General features: G+C 45.8%; 1 pseudogene; it reads right to left on the bottom strand.

The window, feature by feature from the left end:
- Positions 1-4,284: 4,284 nt before the first annotated feature.
- On the bottom strand, positions 4,285-4,404 carry LOC134935511 (5S ribosomal RNA; annotated as a pseudogene).
- Positions 4,405-18,966: the final 14,562 nt, after the last annotated feature.

Here is an 18,966-nt window from a genome sequence, read left to right as displayed (position 1 = left end):
AAAACCGTACATCCGCAATAAAACAAATCCCACAACTTCTATAAATGTGAGCAATACTAACTATAATCGCTCACTTAACACAACACACAGTTTTTTTCTGTATAAACCTTTACAACCAGGCCAGACTGCGTTTGTGCCTTACACTTACTTCCTTAAACATTTATTTTAGTTTTTACTATATAGCAACAAATGTATCCGGTTTCACACAGATCTAAATGAATCTAGCAATCTGAGTCTTCTGGCAACAATGTGAGAGGGTATACAAAGTATGGGTGCCTTTTGTTGTGTACGCTTTTGGCGCCAAAAAAAATTCACAGATTTTTAAATCGCTTTTTTCCTGTTTATTTTACGGGTTCTACCAGCATCTCTACAAACCATACAAAGCAGACGTCATCTAATCAGCACACAAGTAGGATTTTCAGTGTATCCATCGACCAGGAAAAGGTTACGTAGGATACTTTCTGTCCGCCCTTTTGCTGATAGATTAAGTCTGCTGTGAACTGTTAGGCTGTGAGTATGTGGAAAAGCGGACAATGCCCCCAATTGAGAATGCTGACTTTCATAAAGGACTAAAAGCAACACTTTAAAAAAGACATTTCATACACTTTAAATGAAGCCGCTGTGGCTGCTATACTTAATCCGTAACCTACGGACTTTTTACACCGTTAGCGTACAGAGTCCCGTACCGAGTACGGACTTTGCGTACAAATGCCGCGCTGGCTGTACAAAATACACACAGCGCGTACACCGTGAACCCTTAACAGCTATGCAATGCGATAATAATACACTTTAAACCTTAGCAGGGAAAGGAAGACACGACACCAGATTGTAATTTAAATGCTGGGTTCCGACACCACAGCATATTATTACTGAAAGAGGGTTATAATAACAAAGCAATACAATACAAAAGAATAATGGCTACAGTCAATGATACATACTTGTTTGGATTTCGCCGCACTACCCAGTCTGGTCCTCGGTCATCTAGATAGATAACTTTGTGAGTCTTGTGTGAGCAGGCCTGCAGCAGGCATCTTTTATACAATCTTCCAAAACTTAACACAATGGACACTGTAATCTCTTTGTCCATTGGACACAGGGATTGTCATTTACAGTACAGGAGAGGTCATAGGTCGGTTTGAATAGGTGGGTGATGTCTGTTCCAGATGCACTTGTGGGTGGTCTCCTCTGGGTTCCCGCCGCATACTTAATGTACAGTAAATACAGTTTATATCTATATTCTGCTCCTGCACATAACTATTCGCAGGAACATGCGATCTTATTCAAACCAACACCGGAATATTACCTTAAAATACCCTACAGCTGGATACCAAACACCACCTTATAACCTTGTTCTGTCCCCTCCTATCCTGTAAAGGTGAATCCCTTTGTTCTGTTACCATTTAAACTGTTGTAACTTACTGATGTGGTGCAGGGAGACTATGTGTAAATTGTGCACTATTTGGATTAAATATGTCATGTGTTTTGATAGCTTTTCCATGCGTTCACAAACTCTACCGTAAATACTCATACCACGCGCTAATGCGTAGGACTGCGGGAGCGACCATACGCAAATTGCGGATATGCGCACGCACGGCAGAACAAGTACACGCACGGAGGCCATCTGTGTGTAGTTTGTACGTGATGTGTGTACTGCAATATTTTTCGACTTTGACAAATGCCCACATGTATATACTGCTAAACCTGTGTATAATGCCCACATGTATATCTGCTAAACCTGTGTATAATGTCCACATGTATATACCTCTGCACCTGTGTATAATGCAAACATGTATATACTGCTGCACCTGTGTATAATGGCCACATGTATATACCTCTGCACCTGTGTATAATGTAAACATGTATATATTGCTGCACCTGTGTATAATGGCCACATGTATATACTGCTACACCTGTGTATAAATGCCCACATGTATATACTGCTACACCTGTGTATAATGCCCACATGTATATACTGCTGCATCTGTGTATAATGCCCACATGTTTATACTACTGCACCTGTGTATAATGTCCACATGTATATACCTCTGCACCTGTGTATAATGCAAACATGTATATATTGCTGCACCTGTGTATAATGGCCACATGTATATACTGCTACACCTGTGAATAAATGCCCACATGTATATACAACTGCACCTGTGTATAATGGCCACATGTATATACTGCTACACCTGTGTATAAATGCCCACATGTATATACTGCTGCACCTGTGTATAATGTCCACATGTATATACTGCTACACCTGTGTATAATGCCCACATATATATACTGCTACACCTGTGTATAAATGCCCACATGTATATACTGCTGCACCTGTGTATAATGGCCACATGTATATACCGCTGCACCTGTGTATAATGTCCACATGTATATACTGCTGCAGCTGTGTATAATGCCCACATGTATATACTGCTGCAGCTGTGTATAATGCCCACATGTATATACTGCTGCACCTGTGTATAATGGCCACATGTATATACTGCTGCACCTGTGTATAATGCCCACATATATATACTGCTACACCTGTGTATAATGCCCACATGTATATTTTGCTGCACCTGTGTATAATGCCCACATGTATATACTGCTGCACCTGTGTATAATGCCCACATGTATATACTGCTGCACCTGTGTATAATGCCCAGATGTATATACTGCTGCACCTGTGTATAATGCCCACATGAACCCTTATCGTGCGTAAATCTGGCTCAGGTTCTAGCCAGTGCTCCTGTGCTATTACATATATCTATATAAACACACACACTAGAAAGAAACTGAGGTCTGTATGATCTCTATGTGTTATCACAGCAATAAAGGAAAACCTGACGCTTGACACTCAGTGCAGTGTGCCGGCCCCTCAAGTCCAAAATGACTTTGGGCCTTATTCAGTATGCACAGCACCTGTGATGCGATCGCATTTGGCCAATTATCGGGCCAGTGTGCATGTGCAGAGCCAGTTCTGCGCGTGCAATGCGATCTCATAGCAGTGCTGCGAACGGCTCTGCCTGTCCCATTCACGTGGCTGCGACACGGTGTTGTGGGGTCACGGCAGCAAAGACCGGGGTGGGTCCAGAACATTTTCGGGGCCGCTGCATGACATCACACGCAGCCGCTGTGACAGGTAGGATGTCGGCGGTGCATCTGCCCCAGATGGGTTTGCGATGCGATCGTAATTGAATCGCATTGCTGGTTGGCAATTAGCATGCTGGGCGGCCCCCAGCATGTGAGAACTAGCAGCTGCAGTTTTGCTAAATTAGTAAAACTGCAACTGGAGCTGTATTTGATATATATATATATATATATATATATATATATATATTACTTTTGTCCCATCTCTGCAGGACATCTCGTGCAGAATGGATCTCCTAATCTACAAGCCGGGGCACACAGCGGGGTAGCGTGTTGCATGCGATGCGGTCTGGCCAGGTAATGTCCTCCTGGTACCACCTGCATCACGTGACTATGCCAGGCAAGTGGTTAACTTGCTATTATTTACATAATTTTTTATATATTATACAGTGTATAATGTTTTTTAAATGTATATTTATTAGCGCTGCTTATGCTACAGTAAATTAGGAAACAAGGTCAATTCAGATAAACTTATGGTAATTAAAACGTACTTTCAATTGTTAACAAACTTTTGTCTTGACTCTGACATAGACATACTGTAAGACAGGGAAATGGGTTTAGAAGGGAACCGCACCAGTCCAAGCAATAATGTATAAATAGTTAGTAACCTCTGAAAAAAACTGAATTTAAATAGAATTTCTTCTGTATATGGCAAATATAGATGTTGTAGGAGTTTTTCCCAACACCAATGTTGCTTTCAGTGGTGCTCCCTAGAGTCAGAAAGTATCAAGTACCAAAAAATAACCAAGGAAGGTTCAAAAGAAAGGACTCTTTTTTGGGAGCACTCTTGATTCAGAGGAAAATGCTATACTTAATAAATTTTCAAAACAACAATTAATCAATATAAATCAAATCCTAGGAGTAAATGTGTGTGAAAAACATAGCTTAGCGAAAATATTAATAATTCTAGTTATTCGTGATCTCAGATTCACGATTGATGAATTGCCGGAGAGTAGAATTCTGTGATGCCTATGTCAACAAAAATCTGCATCATATTTTTTGAAGTGTATGACCATCATTCATACTGCTGATATCCATTACGGATTATATAAGTGCAGAAAGTAAAATCATTGGTCATGCGAATCCCAATATTGCATGACATAAAGTTGAGTGCCACTGTGTCCAAAAGTCAATTTTTTGCAGTACCAGGGTGTTCAGAGGAGGTCTCCCTTCCTTGTACTAACCCGGCCTTTCACTGCTTAGCTTCCAAGTTCGGAAGAGATTGGGCATCTCCAGTGAAGTGTGACCGCAATTATTGGACTTTCCTCCTTGGTCACTCCAAATATATGTCAAATGGTTGCTGTATGTTAGGAATGGAAATAGTATGTGATTCGTAACAAATGAGTTACAAAAGAAAATTACATGCAATCAGCTAAATCATCAACATATGACACAGTGGTCACAAGGGTTAATTACATCTGCGTGACACGGCGGTCATAAGAATACATACATATGATTATGAATAATCAGCAGATGCAGTGAAACAGTCACAAAAAAGGAAGGAGAAAATAGACGTATGCAATTATCCTAACAATCACCAGCTGGTTAATCAGCATAAGACACAGTGGTCACAAAAGAAGATAATTATACATACACCCCCTGATTATGTGACTGAGTTTTGTTGATTGACCTGTAATTAGCTGACAAACAGATACATGACACAGCGGCCATATAAAGAAATTATATGCATGTAATAAAACGATCACCGACTAATTAATTAGTATATGACACAATGGTCACTAAGAGATGATTATAAACACAATTCCTTGATTATACAGCATGTGATATCAGAATCACAGAAGACATGTAGTTAAGGATAATGAATGTGGGAAATTCACAAATGCCACGTATAATTACTAAATGATTATCCTTATATCTAGGCTCAGAGCAGATCATCAGTACGGCCGTACCAATTTAGATAATTGCTTTAGATTATGCTGTAAAAGACAGCATATATGTATGGCAGAATGGCTGACAGACGGGCATAAATTATCAGGATACCCGTTCTTTATGACAGACCTGTGTGGCGTAACAGCAGGCAAACGGAATAAGTCAGTCAGAAGGTTATTGGTGATAAAGCCCCTCTGGGTCAATGGGGAAAAGAAAAAGGGGAAGGGGTAGGAAAGGAAGGGGGGAGAGAAAAAGAGGGGGGGGGGGGAAGGGTGGGGAGGGGGGGGGCTTTTGAAATGGTAGGGAAAAGATGTGTGACATAAGACACTAATCGCTATTTAAAACCAGCGCCAGGCGACAAGTTCAGGTTCATCTAAATGAAACTTCCAGGAACTTTCTAACCAATAATTAGTCTGGCTTATTTTCTATGACCGTTCTATAAGCGGTGGAGGTGGAACGTGGGGTGTGTCAGAGGAGGGGACCTACAGGGAATTGCGGCACATCTTGCTGTTCATTTCATCAGGTCTGCGGGGACGTCTCGCTCAGCAGATATTCTCAGTGTCACATCCTCGGGGATTGTCTGGCTGAAATACCCAGCGCTCAGCGTCACAAACTACTGACTGAGAAACAAAAAAAGTTGAACTTCTGTCATGTTTGCTGAAGACTTTGTATACAGAATGGAGTTTAATAACTATACCAGGCCCAGACCAATGTAGTGATATTTTATTTTTCAAATGAACAGACTATACAATAACTCAGTCACTTCCAAAGACACTGTATGGGAGCATTGCAATCACTCTATGTAAATATGCCTGCTGTACTGTACAGGGTGTATACTGGTGGTCATTCCGAGTTGTTCGCTCGTTGATTTTTTTTCGCAACGGAGCGATTAGTCGCTAATGCGCATGTGCAATGTCCGCAGTGCGACTGCGCCAAGTAAATTTGCTATGCAGTTAGGTATTTTACTCACGGCATTACAAGGTTTTTTCTTCGTTCTGGTGATCGTAATGTGATTGACAGGAAGTGGGTGTTTCTGGGCGGAAACTGGCCGTTTTATGGGAGTGAATGAAAAAACGCTACCGTTTCTGGGAAAAACGCGGGAGTGGCTGGAGAAACGGAGGAGTGTCTGGGCGAACGCTGGGTGTGTTTGTGACGTCAAACCAGGAACGACAAGCACTGAACTGATCGCACTGGCAGAGTTAGTCTCGAGCTACTCAGAAACTGCACAGAGAAGTCTTTTCGCAATATTGCGAATCTTTCGTTCGCAATTTTGATAAGCTAAGATTCACTCCCAGTAGGCGGCGGCTTAGCGTGTGTAATGCTGCTAAAAGCAGCTTGCGAGCGAACAACTCGGAATGAGGGCCACTGTTGGCTATGCAGTATGACTCCCGTCTACATGCACGCAGCAGCAGCAGGTCACAAGAAGTGAGCTCACGGTCTTCCCTCTTTTGCTGGGTTGACACAATAGCAATTTAAGTGAAGATACTGTATCACAATTCACCTGCGGCTGAACCTTAGTCACCCTGCGAGGCCCATCCACACCCCCACTTGCGTCACTCAGAATCAGGCCCCATGTCTGGAAAGATTACTCCCATTGGACCAAGAAAATTCTATTTTTTTTGATAGTGACACAGAGGTTTCATTTATATGAAAATATAAATGACATTGTATTTAACCCCCTGTGTGATTGGGCCAGCCTGGCAAACCTCAACCCCAGGATGCGTGTTTCGTGCTGTACTGGTAACTAGCACCAGGCTAAGCCGGTACTGATTAGTGATTACCTGTCTGAGGCTCACACTGCTTTATTGCTGTAAACCAATAACATTTAGGGAACCAGCTGCGATGAACCACATGCCGTGTCACAGTGGACCTGGAGGCTGGGGCAGAGGCAGTCTGATGACCATGCATTGATGATCTAGAGATCGATTGCTTAATAACCTAAAGGCAAATCCCAAGATAGCTTTAGAGCAGGTCTGGCCAAGCTGTGGCTCTCCAGCTGTTGTGAAACTATAAATCCCAGCATGCCTTGCCACAGATTTGCTATTAGAGAATTCTAAAATTGTAGCAGGGCATGCTGGGATGTGTGGTTTAACAACAGCTGGAGAGCCACAGGTTGGCCAGGCCTGCCTTAGGGGGATAGAAATAGTGTAGACACCAGCACACCTGAGGAACAGAGCAGGGAGGTGTTGGAGGAAGAACCTCAATATACCAGTGTGTGGAAACTCCTATACAAGGTCTGCCATGATGGCATCAGGAAAACACGGCCCATTCATCAACCCATATTAATTGTGGTAGATCTGTGCTCTTGCGAGGTGGTACTGTATGACAGGAACTGATGGCATTAGAGGTTTCCTGTTTCCGTAACATGGCTTTATAAGGGGTGTGATCGTGTTAGTGCCGCACCTGATGCAACAGTTCTGTTCGTTTGTACCTGTCGGCGCTGTACCTGGTGTGACAATCCTGTCAGTCTGTACATGTCGGCACTGCATTTGGCGTGTCAGTCCTGTGCATCTGCAAGCACTGCACCTGGCATGAAAGTACTATCAGTAAGTGCTGCACCTGGTGTGACAGTCCTGTTCTTCTGTCGGCACTGCAGATGGCATGAGAGTTCTGTCAGTCTGTACCTGTCGGCGCTGCACCTGGCATGATAGTCCTGTCAGAATGTACCTGTCGGCACTGCAGCTGGTGTAACAGTTCTGTCACTCAGCAAGCACTGCATCTGGTGAGTCCCATCAGCCTGTACCTGTCATCACTGCACCTGGTGACAATCCTGTCTGTCTGTAAGTGCTGCACCTGGCATGAAAATTCTGTCCGTCTGTCAGCACTGCATATGGCATGACAGTTCTGTCAGTCTGTACCTGTCGCCACTGCACCTGATAAATCCTGTCAGTCTGTACCTGTCAGCACTGCACCTGGTGTGACAGTCCTGTGCGCCTGTAAATACTGCATCTGGATTGACAGTCCTGTCCATCTGTCAGCAATGCTTCTGGTGTGACAGTCCTGTCCGTCTGTACCTGTCTTCGCTGCACCTGGCGTGACAATCCTGTCCGTCTGCAAGCACTGCACCTCACGTGGTAATCCTGTTAGCCTGTAAGCACTTCACCTGACGTGAAAGTACTATCCTTCAATAAGTGCTGCACCTGGCGAGACAGTCCTGTCAGTCTACAATGCATATTTATTGGCAAGCTGCTCAATCAGATTGTGATGGCACTCAGGTGCTAAAAGGGAGGGGTAATTCTGGGTAAGAGAAAGACATTTTGCTATCCCTAATGCACACTGAGTGAAAAATAACCCTACTGAGCCTGGTACTGCAGTCATATCATTATGTGATTCCCTCAAACCGGTGGAAGACCAGGGAAATACCCATGGAGATTACTGGCAAGAGGGAATACAATCCGTTCCGTGTACTGCACCTGGCCTAGCTATCGTTACTTAAGAGGGACAAATGTGGCATGAGCAGGTGCTTGGCATTCTATATAATATATGCATTCTATGAATCCTCGGCTAACAGTTCATAACTACCAGGCGAGTACTAAGGGCCCGATTCAGGAAGGATTGCAAATTCTGCTAAGTAGCAGAATATACAATCCTTGTGATCACATGCTGGGGGCTGCCCATCGCAGGACAAGGCCGCACAGCACGCTGACCGCATAAGCCCCCCCCCACTCCATTAATCAAGCAGAAAATAGGATTTTGGTATCTACCGGTAAACTCCTTTTCTCGTAGTCCGTAGAGGATGCTGGGATCCACATTAGTATTAGAAATGACAGTCCAGCAATGCAAAGCGGAGATAAGCCTGATGCGGCAGCCAGAACGGAATGTGGAGGTACGCATCCTTGATATCCAGTGATACCAGGAATTCCCCTTCTTCCAGACCTGATATCACCGCCCTGAGGGACTCCATCTTGAACTTGAACTCTTTTAGAAAGGGGATCAATGATTTTAGGTTCAGAATGGGCCTGACCGAACCATCCGGTTTCGGGACCACAAAAAGGTTCGAATAGTAACCTTTGGTCAGCATGTGAGGTGGCACTGGCACAATGACCTTTGCCTTCACCAGCTTTTGGACAGCGTCTTGCAGTACAGTGCTGTCCTCTAACAGAGTTGGTAAGCCTGACTTGAAAAAGCGATGTGGAAGGAGACTTTGAAATTCCAGCCTGTATCCCTGAGACACAATATCTATCACCCAGGGATCCAGGCCGGACAATACCCAGACATGACTGAAGTGTCTGAGTCTCGCTTCCACTGGCCCCACCACTGGGGCGTGCAGTCCACCGTCATGCGGAGGACTTAGTCGTACCCGAAGTAGACTTTTGTTCCTGGGAACCTACAGCAGCAGGTTTCATGGACTTAACCTGACCTCCCCTAAAGAAGGTATTTGCTGTTCTGGCCTTTCTAGGCTTGTTAGGCCGAAAGGACTGTGTTGTAGATGAATAGAAGGATTTCTTTGGAGCAGGTGCTGCTGAGGGAAGAAACGGAGACTTACCCGCTGTAGCGGTGGATATCCACGCGTCTAGAGCTTCCCCAAAGAGAGCCTGACCTGTATAGGGTAGGGACTCCACACTTCTTCTGGATCCGCGTCGGCCGACCACTGGCGCAGCCACAGTCCCCGACGAGCTGAAACAGACATGGAAGATATTCCCGCAGCCATGGAACCCAGGTCTTTCATGGATTCTACCATAAAACCTGCAGAATCATGTTGCGTAAATACAATGCAACATCATCCCTATCCATCGTATCCAAATCCTCAAGTAAGGTAGCCGACCACTTTACTATTGCCTTTGCAATCCATGCAGTAGCAATAGTGGGACATAATATGGACCCTGAAGCATTATACATTGATTTAAGCGTGTTATCAATTTTCCTATCAGCCGGCTCCTTTAAGGCGGTAGATCCTGGAACAGGTAAAACCACCTTCTTTGAGAGTCTGGATACAGAGGCGTCAACAATCGGCGGGTTTTCCCATTTTTTCCTATCCTCCTCAGGGAAAGGAAATGCCACCTGGACCCTTTTAGGGATCTGGAATTTTTTCTCAGGGATTTCCAATGCTTTTTCAAATATAGCATTCAATTCCTTTGATGCAGGGAAGGTTAGCGAGGCTTTTTTATTTTCAATGAAAAAAGCCTCCTCAACCTGCTCAGGTGTGGTATCATTAACATTTAACACATCCCTGATAGCCTCTATCAACAATTGCACCCCCTTTGCAAGAGATGCGGACCCCCGCAACACATCCCCATCACCATCTGTAGTGTCAGAATCGGTATCCGTGTCGTCTTGTGCGACATGCACAAGCGCACGTTTGTGGGGGTATAAAGCGGGGCGTCCTGAGGTACCAGAAACAGGCCATACTGCCATAGAGCTCTGTAATACCTGGGTTGCAGATTCATTACTTGCAACCCTGTCAGAAATCTGAGAAATCCAAGATTTGATAGAGGAAAACCACTCTGGTTCCCTTGCTGGTATCTGTGCTAAACCAGTGCAATCCTGATTACATGGAATGGGATCATCCTGGAAGGATAAATTCTCTGCAGCATATGACACAGTGTCCCTGGACATATTTAAAGGAGACCACCAAACACTCCACACACACACAGGTGGGGGCAAACAGAGTCGTCGCCCCCCCCCCCCAAGAATGGCAAGAGAGACACAGAGATTGGAGCCAACCCACACACAGCACTTTCAGTAAAGGGAGACCCCTTATCAGCGCAGACTGTATCCCTTAATAGGAGACACGGTCATTTTACAGCCTCCCCTCTCTTCTACAACCCCCTGGTACCGTGTACAGATAGCTGGAGTTGCTGTGGAGGGACCTGTTCTTCCATCCAGCGCTGTGCAGGCAGGAAAATGGCGCTGGAACGCTGCGGGGTCCGCTCTGAGGAGAAGCTCCGCCCCCTTAATGGCACTGTCTTCCCACTCTTCATAGATTATACTGGCCTGAGGAGAAATGTGCTGACTGAGATCCGCGGAACCCGACAGACTTGCTAGGGGGGTCGGTGTCTTACTCACCACTCTTCAGCTTCTGTAAGTGGTTGGCGGCATACTGCTGGGGCGAGCGGTTCCCTGTGGCGGAGAACAATCCGACCACTCTGGAGCTCAGTGTCCAGTCAGCGGAGTCAGTGGCTCAGACCCCACAGGGCGAACACTGCTCCCCCCCCTTAGTCCCTCGCTGCAGGCAGGCTGTTACCAACAGCCTCCTGTAAAAAAAATAAACTCTAAACTAACTTTAACTAGAAAAGCTCAGTAGAGCTCCCCTAGCTGTGACCGGCTCCTCCGGGCACATTTTCTAAACTGAGTCTGGTAGGAGGGGCATAGAGGGAGGAGCCAGCCCACTCTCTCAAACTCTTAAAGTGCCAATGGCTCCTGGTGGACCAGTCTATACCCCATGGTACTAATGTGGACCCCAGCATCCTCTAGGACGTAAGAGAAATTGCAATTGCACCGCAATTTGCTTGTTTGCAGAAATTAGGGTTGCCTCCTGCCGACCCACCTTGACTGCGCCTGCAGGAGGCCCACCGCCATCTTTCTGATCGTGGCGGCTGTGCGCGACATCATGCAGGCACCGCATCACGCTACGCGTTTGTATGATGCCGCCGCCGTTTCCCCATCTCCACCCCCGCAACGCTGTCTCCGCCTAGGAATCGGAGCGTTGCCGCCCACCCGCATGCACCCGCATCATTTTAGTAATTTAGCGATTAAACCTGATTCAGGCCCTTAGCCCACAACTGTTTTCTCTAAATAATTCCCAAAACAAGCTGCCAATACTCAGTGCTGACTGGCAGTGCACAGAGAGTCTGTACCAGCCCGCTAGCCAAGAACACTGCTGGATTTGATCCTCTAGTGGTAAGCAACAAGACTAGCACTAACTGGCCCCAAAGCCCAACTACCCTAGAAATGACAATAATGGGCTGAAATATATATATATATATATATATATATATAAAACGAAGAATAACGAGGCGGCACTCGGAGACTTGCAAAAACTTCAAACGTGTATTAGGTGCTGTCAACGTTTCGGGGACCACCTCCCCTTCGTCAGGATAACTACAACAATGTGTAAAACAATCTTATATAGTGATAAACTTACCCCCCTTCACATGCTCCCACACGTGCGTTCTCCCCTGGCCACGTCACTTGGGTTTCCCGTTCGGCGTCACCGCTCGCCTCAGCGGAACCGGAAGTGACGACGCGGCTCCCTCCTGCGTGGCCATGGAGACGCTGTAAACAAAACAAAGTATGTAAAAGACACTCGTGCCTAGTTAAAAGATTCTGATAATACATACATTATACATAAACAAATGTGCATGATAGTGCTATTAAGAGCCAGCAACACTTTGGCAATATGCAATAAACAATTTGAAAGTGACTTTTAAGTGATCGTGCATAAAGCACTAATTATACATAGATCTGTGTCTATCGGTGTCACATACTGAATCAACATACTCCACTGTGTACATGATATATATAGAGAACTAATGACCAGAGAAGCTGAGACATGTCTAAAACAGAGTATGTGCCGTATCAGTACTATCCATACTCCTGTTCAAAGTGTCTATGTATGAGTCTCAAATGTCTGTAACACGTGAACCTGACTCAATTGTTGTACCCCCTAAAATCGGTCTACACTCATATATAGACATGGCCTACAAGGGTGAAAAAAATCTGAACATACCATCATTGTCCTAACCTGCTCTCTTTAATCACAAGAAGTTAATGAGCCCAAGACTGTCATTAAGCCCGCCCGGTTTAAGGGTATTGAGTCTATGTATCCACATAGACTCAAGTTGAAGGAGTTTTTTGCCCCTATTGCCCCCCCGGGGTGATTCAGGGACATGATCTATTATCCGGTGTTTAAATGTGGCCATACTATGTCTGTATTCTACAAAGTGCTTAGCCACTGGCTGTTCCCCATTACCTGATGCCAGCGCATTCCTTATAGCTAGCCTGTGTTGGGCCATCCTCACCTTGAATTGGCATTCGGTTTTTCCGATGTAATAACGTCCGCATGGACAAATGATGGCGTATATCACGTATTTGGAGGTACAGGTAAGGGGCCATCTGATATTGAATTTTTTCCCAGAGAAAGGATGCGAGATACTGTCCCCTGGAGACATATGGGTGCACGTAGTGCACCCTGTGCATTTAAAGCACCCATTTCTGCGGGTCAAAAAATGTCTAGGGGGAGGAGTCTTCAACTTAGCCATGTCGGTCTTGACTACCATATCTCTGATGTTACGACCTCTGGTATAACTGGGCATTACCCTTTTATCATGAAATATTTTTAACTCAGGGTCTGTGGATACTATGGGCCATAGATGTCGCAACTTCCTGGAGTCTTGTTCGCTGTATACATTAAATTCTTTAACCCACGGGATGATTCTAGACATGTCCCGTGTCTGCGTGGGCTTTAGTAACTCCTCCCTATTTTTGGCAACAGCCCTCTCTCTGGCCGTGCAAAGGAGGTCCTGAGGATAACCTCTTTTAGCAAACCTCTGCTCCATTTCCTCCAGCTGCGCATCTCTAACTGCACTGTCACTGTTCACCCTGCACACCCGCAGGAATTGGGAGAATGGTAGACCCTGTACCGTGGGTCTGGGATGGCAACTTTCGAACCTCAAGATTGTATTACGGTCGGACGGTTTTTTATATAAACTCGTCTCCACCTTTCCTGCTCTGAGGTTCAGTTGGATGTCTAAGAAACAGATCTCAGTACTGCTATGGTTCATGGTTAGTTTCACGGGGCTGTCTGTAGAGTTGTGCATTGTCACAAGATCAACCAGGTCTTGTACGTCACCTCTCCAAAATAGTAGCAGGTCATCTATGTACCTGTAATAGATGAACAGCCTTTGGGCTATTTGAGGATCAGTGAAAAAAAGCACCCGCTCCACCTCCCACATATACGCATTAGCGAACGAGGGTGCCACGGCCGACCCCATGGCACACCCCGTTCGCTGTCTGTAAAAAACGCCATCAAACATGAAAAAATTATGTGATAAGGTGAACCGTAACAGTGCAATAAAGAAATCTATATCCGGGCCTACATAGGCATTATTACCAATAATCAACTGCCTCACGGCCTGTAATCCCTGCTCGTGTGGAATACACGTGTACAGGCTTGTGACGTCTATAGTAGCCAGGATGACATCGTCTGGAATATTACCTATCTGTAAAAGCCTCTGTAATAACATGCTTGAATCTTTCAAATGGGAAAATGTACCCTGTATGCACGGTTGTAGGTACGCGTCTAGGTATATTGCTAAAGGTTCACACAGGGAGCCCCGGGCAGATATGATGGGTCTCCCCGGGGGCCTCTGTGCGTCCTTGTGTACCTTGGGGATGGTATAAAACAGAGGAATGACAGGCCACTCAGAGAATAATTTTTGTGCAACATTAGAATTAATGATTCCCTCCTCTTTGGCTTGCTGTAGTAACTGAGTCAATTCAGCTTGGTACAACTTGGTGGGGTCCTTGGATAACGTGCAATATGTGTCCCCATCAGACAGCAACCGCTGGCACTCCTGTGTATAGTCCGTGACCTCCTGCACCACGATTGCTCCCCCCTTGTCCGCACTGCGAATCACAATGTCAGTCCGTTTACTCAGTGCCTTAAGCGCTTGTCTTTCTTCGTATTGTAGATTGTGGAATTTCTTCCCCCGCATGTCACTTTCTGGACTGTCTAACATGCGGTGAAAGGTCTTAAGAGACGCACTGTTGGATACTGGGTCGAAGCGGGACTTCGGGCCTAGCCTCTGGACCCTGGCAGGTAATGGAGTGTCAGTGGTAACAGACGATGTCATCCTGGCTACTATAGACGTCACAAGCCTGTACACGTGTATTCCACACGAGCAGGGATTACAGGCCGTGAGGCAGTTGATTATTGGTAATAATGCCTATGTAGGCCCGGATATAGATTTCTTTATTGCACTGTTACGGTTCACCTTATCACATAATTTTTTCATGTTTGATGGCGTTTTTTACAGACAGCGAACGGGGTGTGCCATGGGGTCGGCCGTGGCACCCTCGTTCGCTAATGCGTATATGTGGGAGGTGGAGCGGGTGCTTTTTTTCACTGATCCTCAAATAGCCCAAAGGCTGTTCATCTATTACAGGTACATAGATGACCTGCTACTATTTTGGAGAGGTGACGTACAAGACCTGGTTGATCTTGTGACAATGCACAACTCTACAGACAGCCCCGTGAAACTAACCATGAACCATAGCAGTACTGAGATCTGTTTCTTAGACATCCAACTGAACCTCAGAGCAGGAAAGGTGGAGACGAGTTTATATAAAAAACCGTCCGACCGTAATACAATCTTGAGGTTCGAAAGTTGCCATCCCAGACCCACGGTACAGGGTCTACCATTTTCCCAATTCCTGCGGGTGTGCAGGGTGAACAGTGACAGTGCCGTTAGAGATGCGCAGCTGGAGGAAATGGAGCAGAGGTTTGCTAAAAGAGGTTATCCTCAGGACCTCCTTTGCACGGCCAGAGAGAGGGCTGTTGCCAAAAATAGGGAGGAGTTACTAAAGCCCACGCAGACACGGGACATGTCTAGAATCATCCCGTGGGTTAAAGAATTTAATGTATACAGCGAACAAGACTCCAGGAAGTTGCGACATCTATGGCCCATAGTATCCACAGACCCTGAGTTAAAAATATTTCATGATAAAAGGGTAATGCCCAGTTATACCAGAGGTCGTAACATCAGAGATATGGTAGTCAAGACCGACATGGCTAAGTTGAAGACTCCTCCCCCTAGACATTTTTTGACCCGCAGAAATGGGTGCTTTAAATGCACAGGGTGCACTACGTGCACCCATATGTCTCCAGGGGACAGTATCTCGCATCCTTTCTCTGGGAAAAAATTCAATATCAGATGGCCCCTTACCTGTACCTCCAAATACGTGATATACGCCATCATTTGTCCATGCGGACGTTATTACATCGGAAAAACCGAATGCCAATTCAAGGTGAGGATGGCCCAACACAGGCTAGCTATAAGGAATGCGCTGGCATCAGGTAATGGGGAACAGCCAGTGGCTAAGCACTTTGTAGAATACAGACATAGTATGGCCACATTTAAACACCGGATAATAGACCATGTCCCTGAATCACCCCGGGGGGGCAATAGGGGCAAAAAACTCCTTCAACTTGAGTCTATGTGGATACATAGACTCAATACCCTTAAACCGGGCGGGCTTAATGACAGTCTTGGGCTCATTAACTTCTTGTGATTAAAGAGAGCAGGTTAGGACAATGATGGTATGTTCAGATTTTTTTCACCCTTGTAGGCCATGTCTATATATGAGTGTAGACCGATTTTAGGGGGTACAACAATTGAGTCAGGCTCACGTGTTACAGACATTTGAGACTCATACATAGACACTTTGAACAGGAGTATGGATAGTACTGATACGGCACATACTCTGTTTTAGACATGTCTCAGCTTCTCTGGTCATTAGTTCTCTATATATATCATGTACACAGTGGAGTATGTTGATTCAGTATGTGACACCGATAGACACAGATCTATGTATAATTAGTGCTTTATGCACGATCACTTAAAAGTCACTTTCAAATTGTTTATTGCATATTGCCAAAGTGTTGCTGGCTCTTAATAGCACTATCATGCACATTTGTTTATGTATAATGTATGTATTATCAGAATCTTTTAACTAGGCACGAGTGTCTTTTACATACTTTGTTTTGTTTACAGCGTCTCCATGGCCACGCAGGAGGGAGCCGCGTCGTCACTTCCGGTTCCGCTGATGCGAGCGGTGACGCCGAACGGGAAACCCAAGTGACGTGGCCAGGGGAGAACGCACGTGTGGGAGCATGTGAAGGGGGGTAAGTTTATCACTATATAAGATTGTTTTACACATTGTTGTAGTTATCCTGACGAAGGGGAGGTGGTCCCCGAAACATTGACAGCACCTAATACACGTTTGAAGTTTTTGCAAGTCTCCGAGTGCCGCCTCGTTATTCTTCGTTGTACATTGGGGTGACCCCCCGGAGGAAGGCACCGCTGCAAGTAGGTCCTAAGGGACGTCTGGAGTGCCGGAGCTGTGAGTTGTATATATATATATATATATATATATATATATATATATAAAGATCTGACTTTAATACAAGTTTTTGCTATGATGATAGTCCCTGAGTGCCGCTCTTTTTGGACATATATATATATATATATATATACACACACACACACACACACACACACACATATATATATATACAGTATATAATAGGATTTTAATACCTACCGGTAAATCCTTTTCTCTTAGTCCGTAGGGGATGTTGAGGTCACATCAAGAACCATGGGGTACAGACGGGATCCGCAGGAGACATGGGCACTTTAAGACTTTCAAAGGGGTGTGAACTGGCTCCTCCCTCTATGCCCCTCCTCCAGACTCCAGTTATAGGAACTGTGCCCAGGGAGACGGACATTTCGAGGAAAATAATTTACATTTTTAACTAAGGTGAGATACATACCAGCTCACACCTCAAGCACGCCGTACAACATGGCATTCAACACAACGCAAGTCAACGGCATGAACAACATCAGCAACAGGCTGACTATAAACATAACACAACATGTGTGTAACCACAACTAATAACTGCAGATACAGTACGCACTGGGACGGGTGCCCAGCATTCTCTACGGACTAAGAGATAAGGATTAACCGGTAGGTATTAAAATCCTATTTTCTCTGACGTCCTAGTGGATGCTGGGAACTCCGTAAGGACCATGGGGAATAGACGGGCTCCGCAGGAGACTGGGCACTCTAAAAGAAAGATTAGGTACTATCTGGTGTGCACTGGCTCCTCCCTCTATGCCCCTCCTCCAGACCTCAGTTAGAATCTGTGCCCGGCCAGAGCTGGGTGCTCCTAGTGGGCTCTCCTGAGCTTGCTAGAAAGAAAGTATTTGTTAGGTTTTTTATTTTCAGTGAGATCTGCTGGCAACAGACTCACTGCTACGTGGGACTGAGGGGAGAGAAGCAAACCTACCTGCTTGCAGCTAGCTTGTGCTTCTTAGGCTACTGGACACCATTAGCTCCAGAGGGTTTGAACACAGGGCCTGACCTCGATCGTCCGTTCCCGGAGCCGCGCCGCCGTCCCCCTTGCAGAGCCAGAAGACAGAAGAGAAGCGATGAAATCGGCGGCAGAAGACTCCTGTCTTCATTAAGGTAGCGCACAGCACCGCAGCTGTGCGCCATTGCTCCCACAGCACACCACACACTCCGGTCACTGTAGGGTGCAGGGCGCTGGGGGGGGGGGGGGGGGGGCGCCCTGGGCAGCAATAAAAATACCTTTGGCATAAAAATACACATAATACAGTCTGTGACTGTATATGTGTAAAACCCCCGCCATTTTTAGTCAGAAACAGGACAGAAGCCCGCCGCTGAGGGGGCGGGGCCTTCTTCCTCAGCACACCAGCGCCATTTATTCTTCACAGCTCCGCTGGAAGGAAGCTCCCCAGGCTCTCCCCTGCAGTATCCTGGTACACAAAGGGTGAAAAGAGAGGGGGGGGGGCACATAAATTTAGGCGCAAAAATTGTATATACAGCAGCTACTGGGTAAACACTGAGTTGTAGTGTAATCCCTGTGTTATATAGCGCTGGGGTGTGTGCTGGCATACTCTCTCTCTGTCTCTCCAAAGGGCCTTGTGGGGGAACTGTCCTCAAATAGAGCATCCCCTGTGTGTGTTGTGTGTCGGTATGCGTGTGTCGACATGTCTGAGGTAAAAGGCTCCTCTAAGGAGGTGATAGAGCGGATATGTGTGTGAGAGGGTGTCTCCGTCGACAACGCCGACACCTGTTTGGATATGTGTAAGTGCTAAGGTGAATTTATTGCACAAATGGTTAGGGAACAGACAGGAAATCTACCCATGTCTGTCCCTATGTCACAGAGACTTTCAGAGTCTC

The sequence above is a fragment of the Pseudophryne corroboree genome, chromosome 1, assembly GCF_028390025.1.
Source record: "Pseudophryne corroboree isolate aPseCor3 chromosome 1, aPseCor3.hap2, whole genome shotgun sequence".
NCBI lineage: Eukaryota > Metazoa > Chordata > Amphibia > Anura > Myobatrachidae > Pseudophryne > Pseudophryne corroboree.
This window is presented reverse-complemented; position numbering and strand designations above follow the sequence as displayed.